This window comes from Biomphalaria glabrata, chromosome 4 (assembly GCF_947242115.1).
Source record: "Biomphalaria glabrata chromosome 4, xgBioGlab47.1, whole genome shotgun sequence".
Taxonomy (NCBI): domain Eukaryota; kingdom Metazoa; phylum Mollusca; class Gastropoda; family Planorbidae; genus Biomphalaria; species Biomphalaria glabrata.
In genome coordinates, this window is record NC_074714.1 from 7830263 (window position 1) to 7847613 (window position 17351).

The 17351-nt window shown below is 36.4% G+C and overlaps 1 protein-coding gene across 5 annotated transcripts in view; it reads left to right on the forward strand.

The window, feature by feature from the left end:
* LOC106056526 (tetraspanin-9-like) overlaps positions 1–17351 on the forward strand; it is a 172848-nt gene that overhangs the window by 85310 nt on the left and 70187 nt on the right. The window contains exons 1-2 of one of the 5 annotated variants that reach the window (XM_056026046.1): positions 2478–2582; positions 2867–3442. The exons of 2 other annotated variants lie outside the window; for them this stretch is intronic. The gene's annotated coding sequence lies outside the window, so the exon portion shown is untranslated. Of the gene's footprint in view, positions 1–2477; positions 2583–2653; positions 3443–17351 lie in introns of those variants that run through there. 2 more of the 5 variants (XM_056026051.1, XM_056026048.1) reach the window with 2 other exon arrangements.

Sequence of the window (17351 nt, forward strand, 5' to 3'; positions counted from 1 at the left end):
AACATTTTTAGAACTATACGATGAGTGAATAATTGGCTTGGAAGAAGTGAAACTTCTTTTCGCCTCACAGACTTGTTGCGTCTTTCAAAGCCAATCCGTGTATATCTATATTACTTCACACTATCTTTTCTCCTCACAGTTACACTAATCCCTTCTCCCTTGCTGCAGTTAAATACTTCCTCAAATACTTCCTTGAGGTCTACTCCTGGGGAGAGGTATTTACCATGTAAGTCATCTCACGCTATTCTTTTTATGTCTGGTGTAGTTTTACTGGGCGTTTAAAGCTTGATTTGAGATTAATCTGTTAGTTTATGACAAGCATTTAGTGTGGTGTGTTTTATAAATGTTTTGATACAGTAAACTTTCATTCCAACTGGCATTCAAAGATCGTAAATTTTAGTAAATGAATAGATGATTTGTTTTTCATTTATTTCGTCAATTAGAGGTAAATATAGTATAATTACATTTTTACCTTTACCTATCCCTTAGTCTATTGGACCGCTGGGGCACCATGCAAGACTCGTCGACCGTCTTTCTCCATTCCCCTCTGTCTTTTACCTTAGTTAGAGCCTTTTTCAATGGCAGGCCTGTCCATTCTTTTATGTTGTCCTCCCATCGCTTTCTCCGCCTCTTCTTCTTTTTCCTGGTACTGTTCCCTGAAGGAAGTTCTTTGCAAGCCCCGAACATCTTATAATATGGCAATAGATTTTAAGCTAGCGTTTTTTTAAGATAGTTATCAGGTCATCATGGAGTCCAATCGTTGCAGTAAGAATTACATACGTAGCTGATTTCAGTTCTCAGTTTAAGACTAAGACTAAGACTAAGACTGCTTTATTGATCCTTACGGAAATTTGTTGTGATTACAAGGACTCGTGCCACGTTATGCGTGAATAATTGTTTATATGTGTGTTGGTGTGTCTGTGTACACTTGAGAACATTTGTTGTGCTGGTGTGTCTGTGTACACTTGAGAACATTTGTTGTGCTGGGGTGTCTGTGTACACTTGAGAACATTTGTTGTGCTGGTGTGTCTGTGTACACTTGAGAACATTTGTTGTGCTGGTGTGTCTGTGTACACTTGAGAACATTTGTTGTGCTGGTGTGTCTGTGTACACTTGAGAACATTTGTTGTGCTGGTGTGTCTGTGTACACTTGAGAACATTTGTTGTGTTGGTGTGTATGTGTACACTTGAGAACATTTGTTGTGTCGGTGTGTATGTGTACACTTGAGAACATTTGTTGTGTCGGTGTGTATGTGTACACTTGAGAACATTTGTTGTGTTGGTGTGTATGTGTACACTTGAGGACACTTGTTGTGTTGGTGTGTCTGTGTACACTTGAGAACATTTGTTGTGCTGGTGTGTCTGTGTACACTTGAGAACATTTTGTTGTGCTGGTGTGTTTGTGTACACTTGAGAACATTTGTTGTGCTGGTGTGTCTGTGTACACTTGAGAACATTTGTTGTGCTGGTGTGTCTGTGTACACTTGAGAACATTTGTTGTGCTGGTGTGTCTGTGTACACTTGAGAACATTTGTTGTGTTGGTGTGTTTGTGTACACTTGAGGACACTTGTTGTGTTGGTATGTCTGTGTACACTTGAGAACATTTGTTGTGCTGGTGTGTCTGTGTACACTTGAGAACATTTGTTGTGCTGGTGTGTCTGTGTACACTTGAGAACATTTGTTGTGCTGGTGTGTCTGTGTACACTTGAGAACATTTGTTGTGCTGGTGTGTCTGTGTACACTTGAGAACATTTGTTGTGCTGGTGTGTCTGTGTACACTTGAGAACATTTGTTGTGTTGGTGTGTTTGTGTACACTTGAGGACACTTGTTGTGTTGGTATGTCTGTGTACACTTGAGAACATTTGTTGTGCTGGTGTGTCTGTGTACACTTGAGAACATTTGTTGTGCTGGTGTGTCTGTGTACACTTGAGAACATTTGTTGTGCTGGTGTGTCTGTGTACACTTGAGAACATTTGTTGTGCTGGTGTGTCTGTGTACACTTGAGGACACTTGTTATGCTGGTGTGTCTGTGTACACTTGAGGACATTTGTTGTGCTGGTGTGTCTGTGTACACTTGAGAACATTTGTTGTGCTGGTGTGTCTGTGTACACTTGAGGACACTTGTTATGTTGGTGTGTCTGTGTACACTTGAGTACACTTGTTGAGGCACAGACGTATAAAATCAACTTAATTTACTCACAGTGTAAACCCCCCCCCCCCCCCGCGACCTGACAAAGTACTCACTCTCGTAATAAAATATTCACGAAAACGCCCACTACATCTCGTCTGCTCGACCATCCTCCTATCTCATAGTGTCACACACCCCTCCTCTCCCTAGTGTTCATCCCATTTCCTTTTAGCCTTGACCTCCTCCTTTCTTCCCCCCCTCCTCCCTTTCTCTCCACTAGTCCTGGATCCTACCTGACCCTTAACAATTCTCACGTAGCATGAGCTTAGATTGTCACTAAACTGTATTCCCCCCCTTCCCTTTTTTTTTAAACGGTGTGAGTTGAAAGGGAAATAACTCACTCTCATTCACAACGGCTAGATTTGTTTCGCTAAATGGAAACTGCACAATGTGTAGATATTTTTTAAATTATATTTTGTCCACGTGTTTCTGTGATTTAAAAATGAAGCAACAACATTTTAATATTGAGTAGTATAGTATTAGCAGTAGGAAATATTGGTTCTAATCTGTTTTTTTTTTCTTTCACAACATATCATTGAATAATAATTTGTTCTCTTTTACGTATAATTATTTCGTGTGTATTTAATTAATTATGTAGGTAATGTGTGTATATTTTATGCAGAAGGTTAACTAAAGTAATAGTTTTATAATAATTGCTACCTTTATTCGTTTTTAGTGATGATAGCTAAAAACTGTATGTACATCTTCTGAGATTTGACTGGATTTTTGCAAACCGTTGTTTTATTCATCACTGTGTTGGCTTGAACGGAGATCTGTACACGAGTAGTAGACACCTCGCCCTAATTTTAAACTGGTGCCAGTAAACTCCAGGCCGTGAGTTAGAATCAAGATCTACTCCGACACTCTTACACACACACACACACCCCGACACACAGCCTTACACACACACACGCGCATTGCGTCTGTGGAGGGGAAATAAACCTCAACTGTGTTCGAATTTGGAAAATTGTGTAGTGGTCGGTGTGTAGTGACCATGTGGTCTGGCCGTAGAGAAGCGGTTTAGGACGAAAAGTTTCGTAACAAATCAAAAGACGTCCTATTTTTTCGTTGGCTATTTTGTAGCTTGATTGTTATTTCTTTACAATTCAATAATTTAATTAAATGTCACGTCATTCGGAGTAGTAGGCCTTTGAATTCAGCTGGTGAGAGAGAATAAAAAGTTCTCGCTAATTCCTAGGCGGAGGTTTGAATCATGAAGATGGCTTGAAGGTAGAGGATTAACTTTTTGTTGGTGAGTTGGTTCAACTTTTTTTTTTTTTTTTTTTGTCTTATTGTTTTTGCATGACGACAGGTAGGTCGTACCTGGGCATCAAGCTGATCTGTTAACTAGGTCATTGTATGCTTGCCTTGGCTGTGGGGGCTTAGGAAGATCGGTAGGGAGTCGGGGTGGGTGGGGGGTTACTCAGTAACACTTATCTGCTACGTGGTTTTATGTAGTGTTAAATAATTAGGAAAAAAAAACAGTATGACACGTTATGTCATTAGTAATGGAATTGGCATTCATTGGACAGACAATAATTGTTTTGTAAAGTGTTTTTTTAACGTGATCTATCTATCTATCTATCTATCTATCTATCTATCTATCTATCTATCTATCTATCTATCTATCTATCTATCTATCTATCTATCTAACTATCTAGCTGTCTGTCTACCTGTCTGTTTGTCTGTCTGTTTGTCTGTCCGTATGTCTTTCGCTGCCTTTCTGTCTGTCCATCCGTCTGTGCGTCCGTCTGTCTCTCTGTCTGCCTGCCTGTAAATCTGTCTGTCTCTCCAACGACTATATATAGATATATTCAGATGTTCTTTATTTAGTATGCAGATATGTTAAGTTGTTGAATTAATAAAACTGGAAAGACATAAATATCTGGTGTCAGCAAGTATATTCTGCATCCAGTACAAACATTTTAGGTGCGTTAACGTTACAATCAGTTCCAACTCTTTCAAAGGTTCAGGGCTCATTGTTTGTTTTCTTTCTGGCCAACGAAGGCCTCATGGCCCCAACATCATGTGTTTAAAATTTGCTCCAGCGAGGTTTCCTATTTGAATGTTTATCGTAATGCCATTTCATGGGTGGTTACCGTAAATACTATAAAAAAATGTAGACAGATTTTAAAATGTATTTTTATGTAATGGAAACACTTAAGATAGATCTATCTTCTCTCTTTCTGTTTCTAGCTCTTCTTTTTTCATCTCTTCTCGTCTCCTCTCTCTTATTCTCTCTTCTCTCTCTCTCTAAAAAAAAACAAACAAACAACAGCAACGCGTATATATATATATATGTGTGACTATCTGATGTTAGTGATGTATTTTTATGTGTATTTAATGACCTGAACATTTATTCCCCCTTCTCTCCTTTAGCAATTTTTTAGTTATTCCCCTTAGTTACAGCCTTACCCGGCTCCCTTTCGGTATTATTTAAACTTTGGAGTATCATTATAAAGTATTGATATCATAGGTATCATAGGGAAGCTATGAACTTTATCTCCCAGAAAAGGTCATGGATTGACGAAAAATATGATCTTGATCCGAAGCCCATATTTACACACACAAACACACACACACATACATAGACACACACGCATAGACACACTTGTATATGCACATAAATGTGCCTTGGGTGCAGCCTTCCCACAACGCTTCTTCAGCAGACGATGAAAGGAGCCCTATGTACCCGGGAGACGCACATTCTTTACGTGTCGTCTGCAATCGGACCCGCAGACGTCAAACATCTCACGCGCAGCAGTGAAGGAGAAAAAAAAAACCCGCGTTACTATTTTCGTACAGCCTGATTCTAGGGTTCTTTCCCTTGACAACTTTATTTTCTTCCTCACAAACAACCGGCTTGAAAACAAACAAACAAACACGAGTGCCAGTGGTAAATGTCATTGACATATTTAGTCTGACATATAGATCAAGGGAGCAAGATTTCTTCAGCGCCCGATTCTGGAACCAAAAGTGAATGCTATTTTCTGTCAGTCAAACACCTAAATTTAAACCTAAATTCAGCTTTTTACTATTTTTAGTAGCCTGGTGCGTATATTGGCAGAGGCTGCCCCATGCGCTAAACAGCTCTCACAGCTCAGTCATATTGCAGTAAAATATAAAACACAGTCATCCCTTGTGTATAGAATTTACAAAGTGATGATAATGAAAGCGGTTTAAAAAGCTTTCGGTAATTTAAGTGCAATTTTCAGTATTGTGAGATCAATATTTTTTCCAAGCAAACTTTCTTCTAGCACATAACTAATTTTTCAGTATTTAGTTGGCAAGAGTGAGTAAACTGTCGTCCTTGACATTGTTTAGTTTGTGTATACATTTAGAAATTTCCCCCAGCCCCCTTTTATTTTCGTACATTTCTCTGAAGGTTTCCTTACCGTATCAGAAATCCCATTAGTAACGAAACATGCTGGGATTACTCCCCTAGAGCACGTGAAAGAAATCGGGCAGTGAGTTTTAAGGTCGCCTTGTCCCTGTACAAGGACGGATCCATTGCCGCACATGCACCAGCAGTCCCTCTCCCATATCCCTGCCCCCCTCACGCAGAACGCGACATTCATAAAGAATGTGTTCTACTGTTTCTTCGTTCTCCAAGCAGTGGCGACACCGTGTGACGTAGCTCTCTCGAAACTGTCCGAATTAAAACACCAATTGGACAGTGACCGACTCGGAACTGGGCTAGGATGGCCCGCTTTGCACGATTAAGTATCCATGACGCATCCTTTCGGTCTGATCAAACTCATCTGCCTATATAGCTCACATCCTTTATAGGAAGCTTCCCAGCTGTCGTACCAAAGTGCCTGCATTAGGTTGTCTGCGAGGGAGCGTACACACTCGTATCGTCTCAACATTTCTCCATTTCACTCTTCCTTTTTTGTCTAATGCCAAATGAAAAGCTGAAGAAGGCCTAGTGGCCCAAACATTCCTTGTTTTTTACTTTGATCCAGTGAGATCTCTAAATGTGTGTTTATTGTATACTCCAATTAAAAAAAGAATGCGGATTACTCCGATAGGCGTTGGCGTAGATTTTTCTAAAGAATGACGTCATCAAAAAATTGTTGCAATGTGTGCGACCATTGACCTTTCAATTTCGTTCTATTTATAAAAAAAAAATAGATTTGAACATGTGTCTAATGTAGGTGTAAACGTTATGCAGGTCTGCCTGGTCGTGTGGTATGTGCTTGGGACTGTCATCACGATGGTTTCAAGTTCGAACTCTTCCAGCTTCCATCTTTTGCTGTCCTGCAAGTGTCTAGGACGTAATAATCCACATTTCTGAAATGTCCGAAAGTGAAAAAAAACAACAACAACAACATCTTTATTCTACCATAGTCGTCACTGACCAGTCCAAAGTTTTCCACATTGAATTCGAAACATTCTGTAAAACCACTTTGTTGCTAAAAGAATAAGTACTTAAAATTTAATATTCTAAACAACTAAATTTACAACGCCGTTTTTTAAACATTAAACAATGAAGGTGGATTAAATGTTATACACAGAGCCACAACTGAGACCACATTTTTTTTTTTTTTGGAGGTTAAAGAAATTGTTTCTATGTGTTATAGATTGGAACCTGTGAGATAAAATGTATTGCGTTGAGAACGCTACTTTCACCTGGCCACTCAAATCATCACTGGCCAGATAAATCTACAAGTTTGTCTGCAACTCTTCATGGACCACGACTTCAGATGCCAATTAAAAAGCATCGTTCTCTTTCTATATTTAGAATTTTCTTTTGATCGTCTGCTACAAGAGTTTGTGTTGTCATGGCAAGAACAAAAAAAAACAACGATTTTAAGTGCGATTCGAGTATTGACATTTTGAGTTGAAGTTTATTTGGCATAGAGCGGGTCAATATTTAGTTTGGGCGAGAAAGAGAGAGAAAGAGGACATTGGTCAAGGGCACTCGGTCCAAGTTGAGGTCCAAGTACTTCTAGTGACATGGTCAAAGTCCGTGTAAAGTATGACAGAGGATGGAATTTCTCGTTTTGTTGACCAAAAGGTCAGAGTTTAATTGAGTAGTGTCAAAGTTCATGTCAGTGTTTGTGGAATGTGACTACAGGCACACGAACTGACAAGCAGCGGGGATGGAAACAGGAAAAACAAAAAAAATAGAGTCAGAATATTGAAAGGAAGAGGGTAACCCTATCTATCTTATCTTATCTATCTTATCTTATCTTATCTATCTATCTATCTTATCTATCTTATCTATCTTATCTATCTTATCTATCTTATCTATCTTATCTATCTTATCTATCTTATCTTATCTATCTTATCTATCTATCTATCTATCTATCTATCTATCTATCTACCATCTATCTTATCTATCTTATCTATCTTATCTATCTTATCTATCTTATCTTATCTATCTTATCTATCTATCTATCTATCTATCTATCTATCTATCTATCTATCTATCTATCTATCTATCTATCTATCTATCTATCTATCTATCTATCTATCTATCTATCTATCTATCTTATCTATCTATCTATCTTATCTATCTTATCCATCTATCTTATCTATCTATCTATCTATCTATCTATCTATCTTATCTATCTTATCTATCTTATCTATCTTATCTTATCTATCTTATCTTATCTTATCTATCTATCTTATCTATATATCTATCTATATATCTTATCTATCTATCTATCTTATCTATCTATCTATCTTATCTTATCTATCTTATCCATCTATCTTATCTATCTATCTATCTATCTTATCTATCTTATCTATCTTATCTATCTTATCTATCTTATCTATCTTATCTATCTATCTTATCTTATCTATCTTACTTATCTTATCTATCTATCTTATCTATCTATCTATCTATCTATCTATCTATCTATCTTATCTATCTTATCTATCTTATCTATCTTATCTATCTATCTATCTATCTATCTTATCTTATCTATCTTATCCATCTATCTTATCTATCCATCTATCTTATCTATCTATCTATCTTATGTATCTTATCTATCTTATCTATCTATCTACCTATCTTATCTATCTATCTATCTTATCTTATCTATCTTATCCATCTATCTTATCTATCTATCTATCTATCTATCTATCTATCTATCTATCTATCTATCAATTTCTCTTTCTCTCTCTCTATTTATTTATTTATCTCTAAATATCTCCCTTTCTCTCCCTTATAACCCATCCATCTTTTCATCAGTCCATCCATCTTTCTTTTCATTCCATAACAAAGTAATACATTCAATCTTTTTGTTTTGGGTGATTGGGAAGGGAGGGGGAGGCAACTTTTCACTCCTACACAATGTTTTCATGTTCATTACAGCTAAACCTTACATAGGGCGCCAGTCACTTTGATAAAACTAACTTCGTTGTAACTAAGTGGGGCGTTATTGATACTCCACCTTCTACCCTCCTGTTATACCAGACATTATATTTGTTGTTGTTTTTTTTGTCCAAATTTTAATTGGTTTGACGGAAATCCAGACCAAAGAGCGTTTGATTGGTAATAAAAGAAACTGGGAGAAACAAGCAAAAATGAAAGGACTTCAGACAACAGGGGTTCTCAGCCTGTCGGTCGCGACACCCTTGGGGGGTCGATTGACGATTTGTCAGGGGTCGCCTACGACCATCGAAAATATGGATTGTTTTGTCTATTTTTCTATTGCTGTATGTGTGTGTGGGGGGGTGGGGGGTGGGTGGGGGGTCGCGGCAGAGTAGGGGAATGCAAAAAAGGGGTCGCCGAGCATAAAAGGTTGAGAACAGCTGTCATACAGGGTACGGAACCAGGAAAAAAAATATCATTAAGAAGCGAAGGCACTTTAAGCAAGAGAAACATCCAGGATTGAAGATATTGGAGCTGAATGTGGGGGAACTAGATCTAGTTTTAAAAACTTAACATCTTCCCCCCCAAACATTTCACCGACCAAAGGATCTTTGTTGGGGGCTAGCAGTAGACGGGAAATTAAATACAGTTATGTTTACATTGACAACAAATGATTGCTCCTAATGCTAGCGTCTCGTTATGTTTAGATCTGGGTTCAGTAATAATTGTTTTGGACATAACATTGGCCAGCCTTAAGCACATAGTTTGTTAGGTCACAACGTGAAAGATCGTTATAGGGCAGGGCACACTGACCTATATTAAGTTGAGAGTAATATTTGTCTAGCCGTGTTTAGCCTTCATTCCATTTCTCTCTTTTTACCCCCATCTCTTTCTCTCTTTCTTCTTTTTCTCTTTACATCTTGCTGCCTTTTTCTTTATTCCTTTTATTTTTCACAATTTCTAGCCTTTCTCTTTTCTCTCTATCTATTGTTTACTTTCTTTCACTTTCTCGTGCTCTCTATTTCTCTCTCTCTTTCTTTATGCGCTCCCATGTTTTTCTTTCTTCTGTGGGTGTACACACTTTAAAAATAGCTTTAACACACTATAGATAAAAAAAAACACTGTGGTTTATCATTCTGTATATAATATTAACAGATACATGAACTTGGTGAAGACTGGGGCTCTGAGTTAACCCAGCTCTAATAGGTACCTGACAATAGTTGGGGAAAAGTAAAGACGGTTGATCGTTATGCTGGCCACATGACACCCTCGTTACCCGTGGACCAGAAAAACAGATGACTTTTACATCATCTGCCCTAAGGGACACGAGGTCTGAAAGGGGAACTTACTATCCTCATCATCGAAGGTGAAGGTTACTTCAATTAATTTACTTTACATTATCTATTGCAATGCAAACAGTAAACACACACACACGCATTCTGTATAGGGATAAATTAGGAATAAATATTTTTTGTTATAATAATATCAAATAATGTTCCCACTGGCCGACTAAAATGTCAGTAATGAATGCATTCAGCGGAAATTGAAGAAAATAGTTCACCTCTAGCGTTACAACACAGGAGACTGTTACATGTTGACGGGGAATTAAAAACAGTTTCGATTATTGAAAACATTTTCATTGATGTGTTTCTATTAAGTTGATATGTTGATATCTTTTCTAGACATTAATGATGTCATTTTGTAGCTCAAAAAAAAAAACAATGAGTAAATGTATTTAGGTCAATGATTGTATCAGGTTAAAGAATGTATTAGGTCAGTGAATTTGAGTGAATGTATTTAGGTCAATGATTGTATCAGGTTAAAGAATGTATTAGGTCAGTGAATTTGAGTGAATGTATTTAGGTCAATGATTGTATCAGGTTAAAGAATGTATTGGGTCAGTGAATTTGAGTAAATGTATTTAGGTCAATGATTGTATCAGGTTAAAGAATGTATTAGGTCAGTGAATTTGAGTGAATGTATTTATGCGTAGGACGTAATTATTATTTTTTTTTTGAAGTAACGTCTGTAATATATAAGATAAGATAATTTAGTGACTGGTGTCGGCTAGTCGATGGATTAGGTTTGAGTTCTCTAAACTCCTTGAAGCCTCTCATCTTTCATCTGTGCGACTACTTCTTTCCCCGCGACACCTTCCAGGCCTACGTGGACTAGGCAAATCGTAGTAACCAAATGACTAGAAAGGCTGATAGAATAACTGTGTAACTTATGTAATAGGCATGCGTAGATTAAGTAGGAAAGAGGAGAGTAGACAATCGTCCCCCAACCACGGATTAGCGCGCGCCTAACCAACGCTTAACCTTACGCTAAGCACAACGCTAAGACTAACGCCAAGAATAACTCTAAGCCTAACGCTAGAACCAACGCTGAGACTGACGCTATGAAGTGTATGTTTACCCCCTGCGCCAGTTTGTAAGGCCGCGACAGAAATCTTCTCACACGTTTTTGCATGTTGCAAATGGCTGCCGTGTCTCCAGGTCAGTCAACTCTTTTCTTTCATATCAACATAAAGAAATGTATTCCAAAATACATTACGCGCTCTTGGCAAGATGGCTGCTCCCTATTTACTGTTATAAGAGATGAGTTAAATTTTTCGTTTTGTTGTATTAAAATCAAACCAAATTCATTAAAAAAGCTATTTAACTAATAAACTAATATCTTTAAATTATATATTTAACTTAATTCAGCATTTTTTTTCCACTAATTAATTCAAATTAACAACTCTTAGCTTAGCCCTTAGGCCTTAGGACTAGATCTAGACCTAGATTCTAGTCAAGTCAGTCTAGTCTAGTTTTAGTGTTAGACTTAGACTTTAATTAAGGCTTTAGATCTACTAATCATCTACTAATACTACTAATAATAACTAATAGTAATATTCTATATAGTTAATTATACACATAAATATATTGATCTAGAATTAGATCTAGATCTAGTCTAGGTCCATATTTTGAATTTAATAAACCATTTCATTTGATTTGTCATTGTAAATTAGCTTTCAATTTAGATTTAGACATAAATTAGGCATTGTAAACCTTAAACTAGATTTAGACTAGACCCCTTTAAAAACTAAAATCAACAACAGTCATCATGAAATTGCTCTGGCTATTTATCCTAATAATTACTAAATACATACTAGTTGAACACAGAACCAGATCTACCTTAGTCAACACTAAACTTAAAAAAGAAACAACAGTCATAATCAATCATCACACTTTAGATCAAAGCAACTTAAAAAATAACCTAACATACACATCCATAACACTAAAGAAGATTACCCATCACAAATGGAAGTTCTCAATCAGACACAGCAGAAATAAATACCTATCACTGTTAATATTAATAGCAGGAGATGTAGAGTCAAATCCAGGGCCTAGATCTAAAGATAGATGCAACATCTGCAAAAAAGTATGCACCATGAAACAGAAAGCCATTCAATGTGACACCTGCGATGAATGGTACCATGCATCATGTCTCCATATGAATACACCTGTGTATTATGCCTTAGGCAACAAAGATGCATCATGGCACTGTGTACCGTGTGGGTTACCTCAGTTTACATCAGGACTGTTTGATTCCTTTGATGCAGACACTTCTAACCCATACAACATCCTAAACACCATCCCAAACCAAACTCACCAACCACTATTCAGATCCACTCCTGTTAAGCCTAAATCTACTAAAATTAATACAACAGCCTCACTAAACAAACCTACTAAAGAAGTAACACCAAAATACCTTAAAACCTTAATAATAAATTTTCAAAGCATTAGGAACAAAACAGCAGATTTAGAAATTTTATTAGAATGTGAGAAACCAGACATAATTGCAGGCACAGAAACTTGGCTACATCCTGAAATTTATAATGCAAAAATTTTCAATAGTAATTATGAAATTTTTAGAAAAGATAGGGCTGATAATCATGGAGGAGTTCTTTTAGCAATAAAAAACACTCTTATAGCAGAAGAAATTACCTTACCTAACTCAAAAAATATAGAATCAACATTTTGTAAAATTAATACCACCTCAACATCCCTAATAATAGGCAGCATTTACAGACCACCAAATTCTAGTTTAGAATACATGCAGGAACTATGTAATCAGATTACGACACTTAAAGAGACAAAAAAAAATGCAGTTTTTTGGATTATGGGTGATTTCAACCTACCTGATATAAATTGGAAAACACTAACCATAGATAAACACCAAAACCTTAAGGACATAAATGAGCTTTTCATAGAAACTTTACACAACCTAAGTTTAGATCAAATCATTAAAAAGCCAACTAGATTAAACAACACATTAGATCTCTTCTTAACCAACAGACCTGGATTAGTAGTTGATTATGATATTATCCCTGGTCTATCAGACCATGAGATCATAAAAATACACAGTCAGATAAAAGCAGTAGCCAATATAAAACCCAAAAGAAAAATCTTACTCTGGAATAAATGTAACCTAACACAACTACACCAAGCTGCATTAAACTTTCAACAAACATTCTTATTAGAAAAAGACATTAACCAACCAGTCGATGACCTCTGGAATTTCATTAAAAACCATCTTAAAAGCATTATAGAAAATCAAATACCAACTAAATACACATCAAACAAAATAAATAAATGCTGGTTTAATAATAGACTAAAGAAGCTTTGTAAACAGAAGGAAAACCTCTATAGAAAATTTAAAGAAACTAATGCAGAAAGAGTTTACAAAAAGTATATAAAAATTAAACACTTAACCCAAAAAGTAAGCAGACAGCTGCAGAGTGAATACATAAACAATGTAATATCTAAAGACAACAACAAAAACCTATGGTCATACGTTAAGTCTAAGAAAATGGAAACAACAGGCGTAGCGCCATTAAAAGATGAACATAACATAATACATAATGATAATGAAACTAAAGCAAACATCCTAAACAAATACTTTGCATCAGCATTCTCAGCCCCAGGAGACAAAGACATATTACTGAATTTGAACCAAGTAGACAACATAGAAGATATAGTAGTACAAGAAAATGGAATTCAAAAACTATTAGCCAACACCAAACCAAATAAAGCTTCTGGACCTGATGGTATTCCAGCTAGATTACTCAAAGAACTAAGTAATGAGCTAGCCCCAGTGTTCAAAATACTCTTTCAGGCTTCACTTAACCAGGGCAGAGTACCAAAGGACTGGAAAGAAGCTAATGTCACCCCCCTATTTAAAAAAGGAGAAAAATCTGACCCAGGAAACTACAGACCAGTATCACTTACCAGCATCACATGTAAAATCCTAGAACACATAATATGTAGCAACATCATAAACCACTTAGACAAACATAATGTCCTCACACCATACCAACATGGCTTTAGGAAATATAGATCATGTGAAACACAACTAATAGGACTAATTGATGATTTTTCAAAAGGTTTAGATAATAGTGAACAAATAGATGCTATCTTACTAGATTTTTCTAAGGCTTTTGACAAAGTTCACCACCATAGTTTGCTTAAAAAATTAAAATATTTCGGCATTAATGGTCCACTGCATCAGTGGATTAAAGACTTTCTGATAGGGAGAGAACAAACTGTAATAATAAATGGCTCTAAATCAACACCGATAACAGTAAACTCAGGTGTACCTCAAGGAACAGTCTTGGGTCCACTACTATTTTTAATTTACATAAATGATTTACCAAATTGCATTAGTTCAGGAACAAAAGTCAGATTATTTGCAGACGATTGCATAATATATAGAACAATAAAAACAACACAAGACACAGATATTTTACAAAGAGAATTAGATGAATTACAGAAATGGGAATCAAATTGGAGCATGTCTTTCCACCCAGAAAAATATCAGTTGTTAAGAGTAACAAAAAAACTAAAACAAATTAATTCCACTTATCTTATTCATGGCAAACCAGTAACACAGACTAAAAACGCAAAATACCTAGGTGTTATAATAAATGAAAAACTGTCATGGAATCCACATATTGATGAAACTACAAAAAAATCAAACAAAGCATTAGGATTTATTAAAAGAAATTTCTATAAATCAAATAAGAACATAAAACTAAAATGTTATTTAACCTTGGTTAGGCCAATAATAGAATATGCATCCTCTGTTTGGGACCCCTCAACTCAAGAAAACATTAAGAAACTAGAACAGACACAAAATAGAGCAGTGCGATTCATAACAAACGAATATTCACATTTGACTAGAGTAACACCTTTAGTGAAATCACTAAATTTAGAAAGCCTTCAGGACAGAAGGCTCAAAAGTAAAGTAGCAATAATACATAAAACACTGAACCATAATCTTCAAATACAAAAACAAAATTTAATAAAATACTCTGAAAGACACAAAGATAAAGGCACATTCCTCGTCCCATATGCTAGGACAAATTTGTACAAATACTCCTTCTTCCCTAGTGCTATTAGAGCATGGAATGGGTTGCCTGAGCTAGCCAGGAAAACCAGTGACTTGGCAGAATTTAAGTCATTGGTTAATATGCATGACTAAATGCATGACGCGTAGGACGTAATCATCTTCTTTTTTGAAGTAACGTCTGTATTATATAAGATAAAATAAGATAAAATATATGCTGATGTATTGTGACCAATATAAGTTAATGAAAGCGATCAATATATGACACACACGGACACACACAAAAAATACAGAACACCGCATACGGTTTTAACAGACAATTGGTTCTTTCTTATCTGACAACAGACATTATAAAAAAAAAGCTGCTACCTTATTCATGACGTCATTTCCGACGACAGACAGCGCCTGGGACATGTCAATGATTTCAGCTTCCGGAACAAATCGTTCTTTTCAGACGTTGATATTCCGGAAAGCAGGAAAATGTTGCGGAACGCGTGATTCACAGATAGTCGCTTTTCTTTTGAACTGATTTGTTGTGGTCATAAAACGTGTTTTAGTGGCTAGTGGAAGCTGAAGCTGGGGCGAATTAGAAGAAGAAAATGTGGGCCTGGGATAAACAGGATTACTGGATGATTGAAAGCTGCAAATGACATATATTGTACGTTGAATGGGAGACTGATGAGAGGGCGTACAGTGTATTGTGGAATAAGGGGCTGGTGAAAAGGGGCGTACTCTGCCTTATGGAGAAAATAACTGATCAGAAGCAAGTACTAAGGGAGAAAGAAATGATCAAAAGGGCGTACACTTTATAAGAAAAGAAGGTGCTGCTGAGAAGGGCGTACTCTGTCTTATGTATGGGAAAAATGACTGATCAGAAGGAAGTACATTGTGTTTAAGGAGAAGGAACTGGTCAGAAGGGCGTACATTGAAATAAGGAAATAATAGGCTGGTAAGAAAGGCGTATTATAAAAAAAAAGGAACTTGTCATAAGGACGTATGGTATTTTTTTGTTGCGGAGGGAGTATTTTAGTTTTAAAAAGTACACAGCATTATGGAATCACGTGATGCTGAGAAGTGTGTACACAGCATTATTAATGAGTGGTGGGCTGGCATCACTTCTAATAGAAAAAGAAAAAAAGCATTTACAGGTATTTTTTTGTCATACATGTTTAAAAAATAGTAATTTTCATCTTTACGGTTGAGTTGATATCTCCAATTAGTTTCGGCTCAGTTACCTTGTACTTTCAAATAAAACTGTACAAATCATTAATAAAATTCCGAAGATCAAGGAAGATAGAATTTTTAGTGGATACTGTCGTGTGCGCGTGAAGTTGTCTTTCTTGTTTACTAGTCTTTTTTTAGGTATAGAAAGTAGTTTGCATTGGGCCGTGATTGGTTGTCCAGAATAATGTGGGTGTTACGTCACGCATGGTTCTTGTATTGTTATTGTAGCGCCGTAACGTAGCTGTAGATTCTGTTTGCGCTATAGGTGTCAGTTTCCTCGTTTTAACGGTACTTAGTACATAAATGTATTAATCAGGTTGATATTTCGGTACTGGTGTCGTTAATGAAAGTTCTATGATTTAGCGGCATCGCTAGATCTAAGTTATTCTTTATATCAGTGTGTTGGGCTTGGGGCTACGATGTAGTGTGTGGTTTTAAGCTCGCCCTTGTCGCCGCGACTGACCCTTGATTAGTTTGAGCATATCTCCGTGTTGTTGTATTTGGAGACACCAGAGCGTGTGGTCGAAACTGGGAGCGCGTGCGTAAGGTGTCTTCGTTTCTACAATTAATAATGCATTCACTTATTATCACATGATTTGTACATATTCAAAATACTAAGTATTGTATTTAGCATTAGATAGTGTTATTGTTCAACGCTCGTTGACCGCTTATTTACAGTTCGGTTATTATGCAACTTCGTTTGCTGTTGTTCTTTGCATTAGCCTGTTGAGGTGGGGAAGTATATCTGAACCGACTGGTCCCCGCTTATGTATGCCCCAATTTAAATTTAGATCTATACTACGTATGAACAGTGTTGGGGGTATTTTTAGCTTTACTAGTTGGGACCTGAAAAAGATCAAGAAATAATAGATGATAATGTCACAAAACAAATTCCGCGTGTAATAGTAATAACCGACATGTTTTACCAGACGTCGAAATGCTGCTTAAACTGTGTCTTCTATACGCAATTCAAATTCCTTTATACCCGATATGTCAATATAGTCTGGTGAATTGGTTCAGTTTGATTCAATTAGGTTGAACGAGATTCAAATGTGAAACATTTACAAAATCGAAAGATGATAAGGTGAACGATGCGAGATGGAAGCTTGGTGCTGAACGCAAGGCTGGGATTAAATCATTAATCATTTAATCATGGATAAAATGAGATAAAATATTACTTTTATACTTGATTAACCAGGGTACCTCCAAACTTCATTTG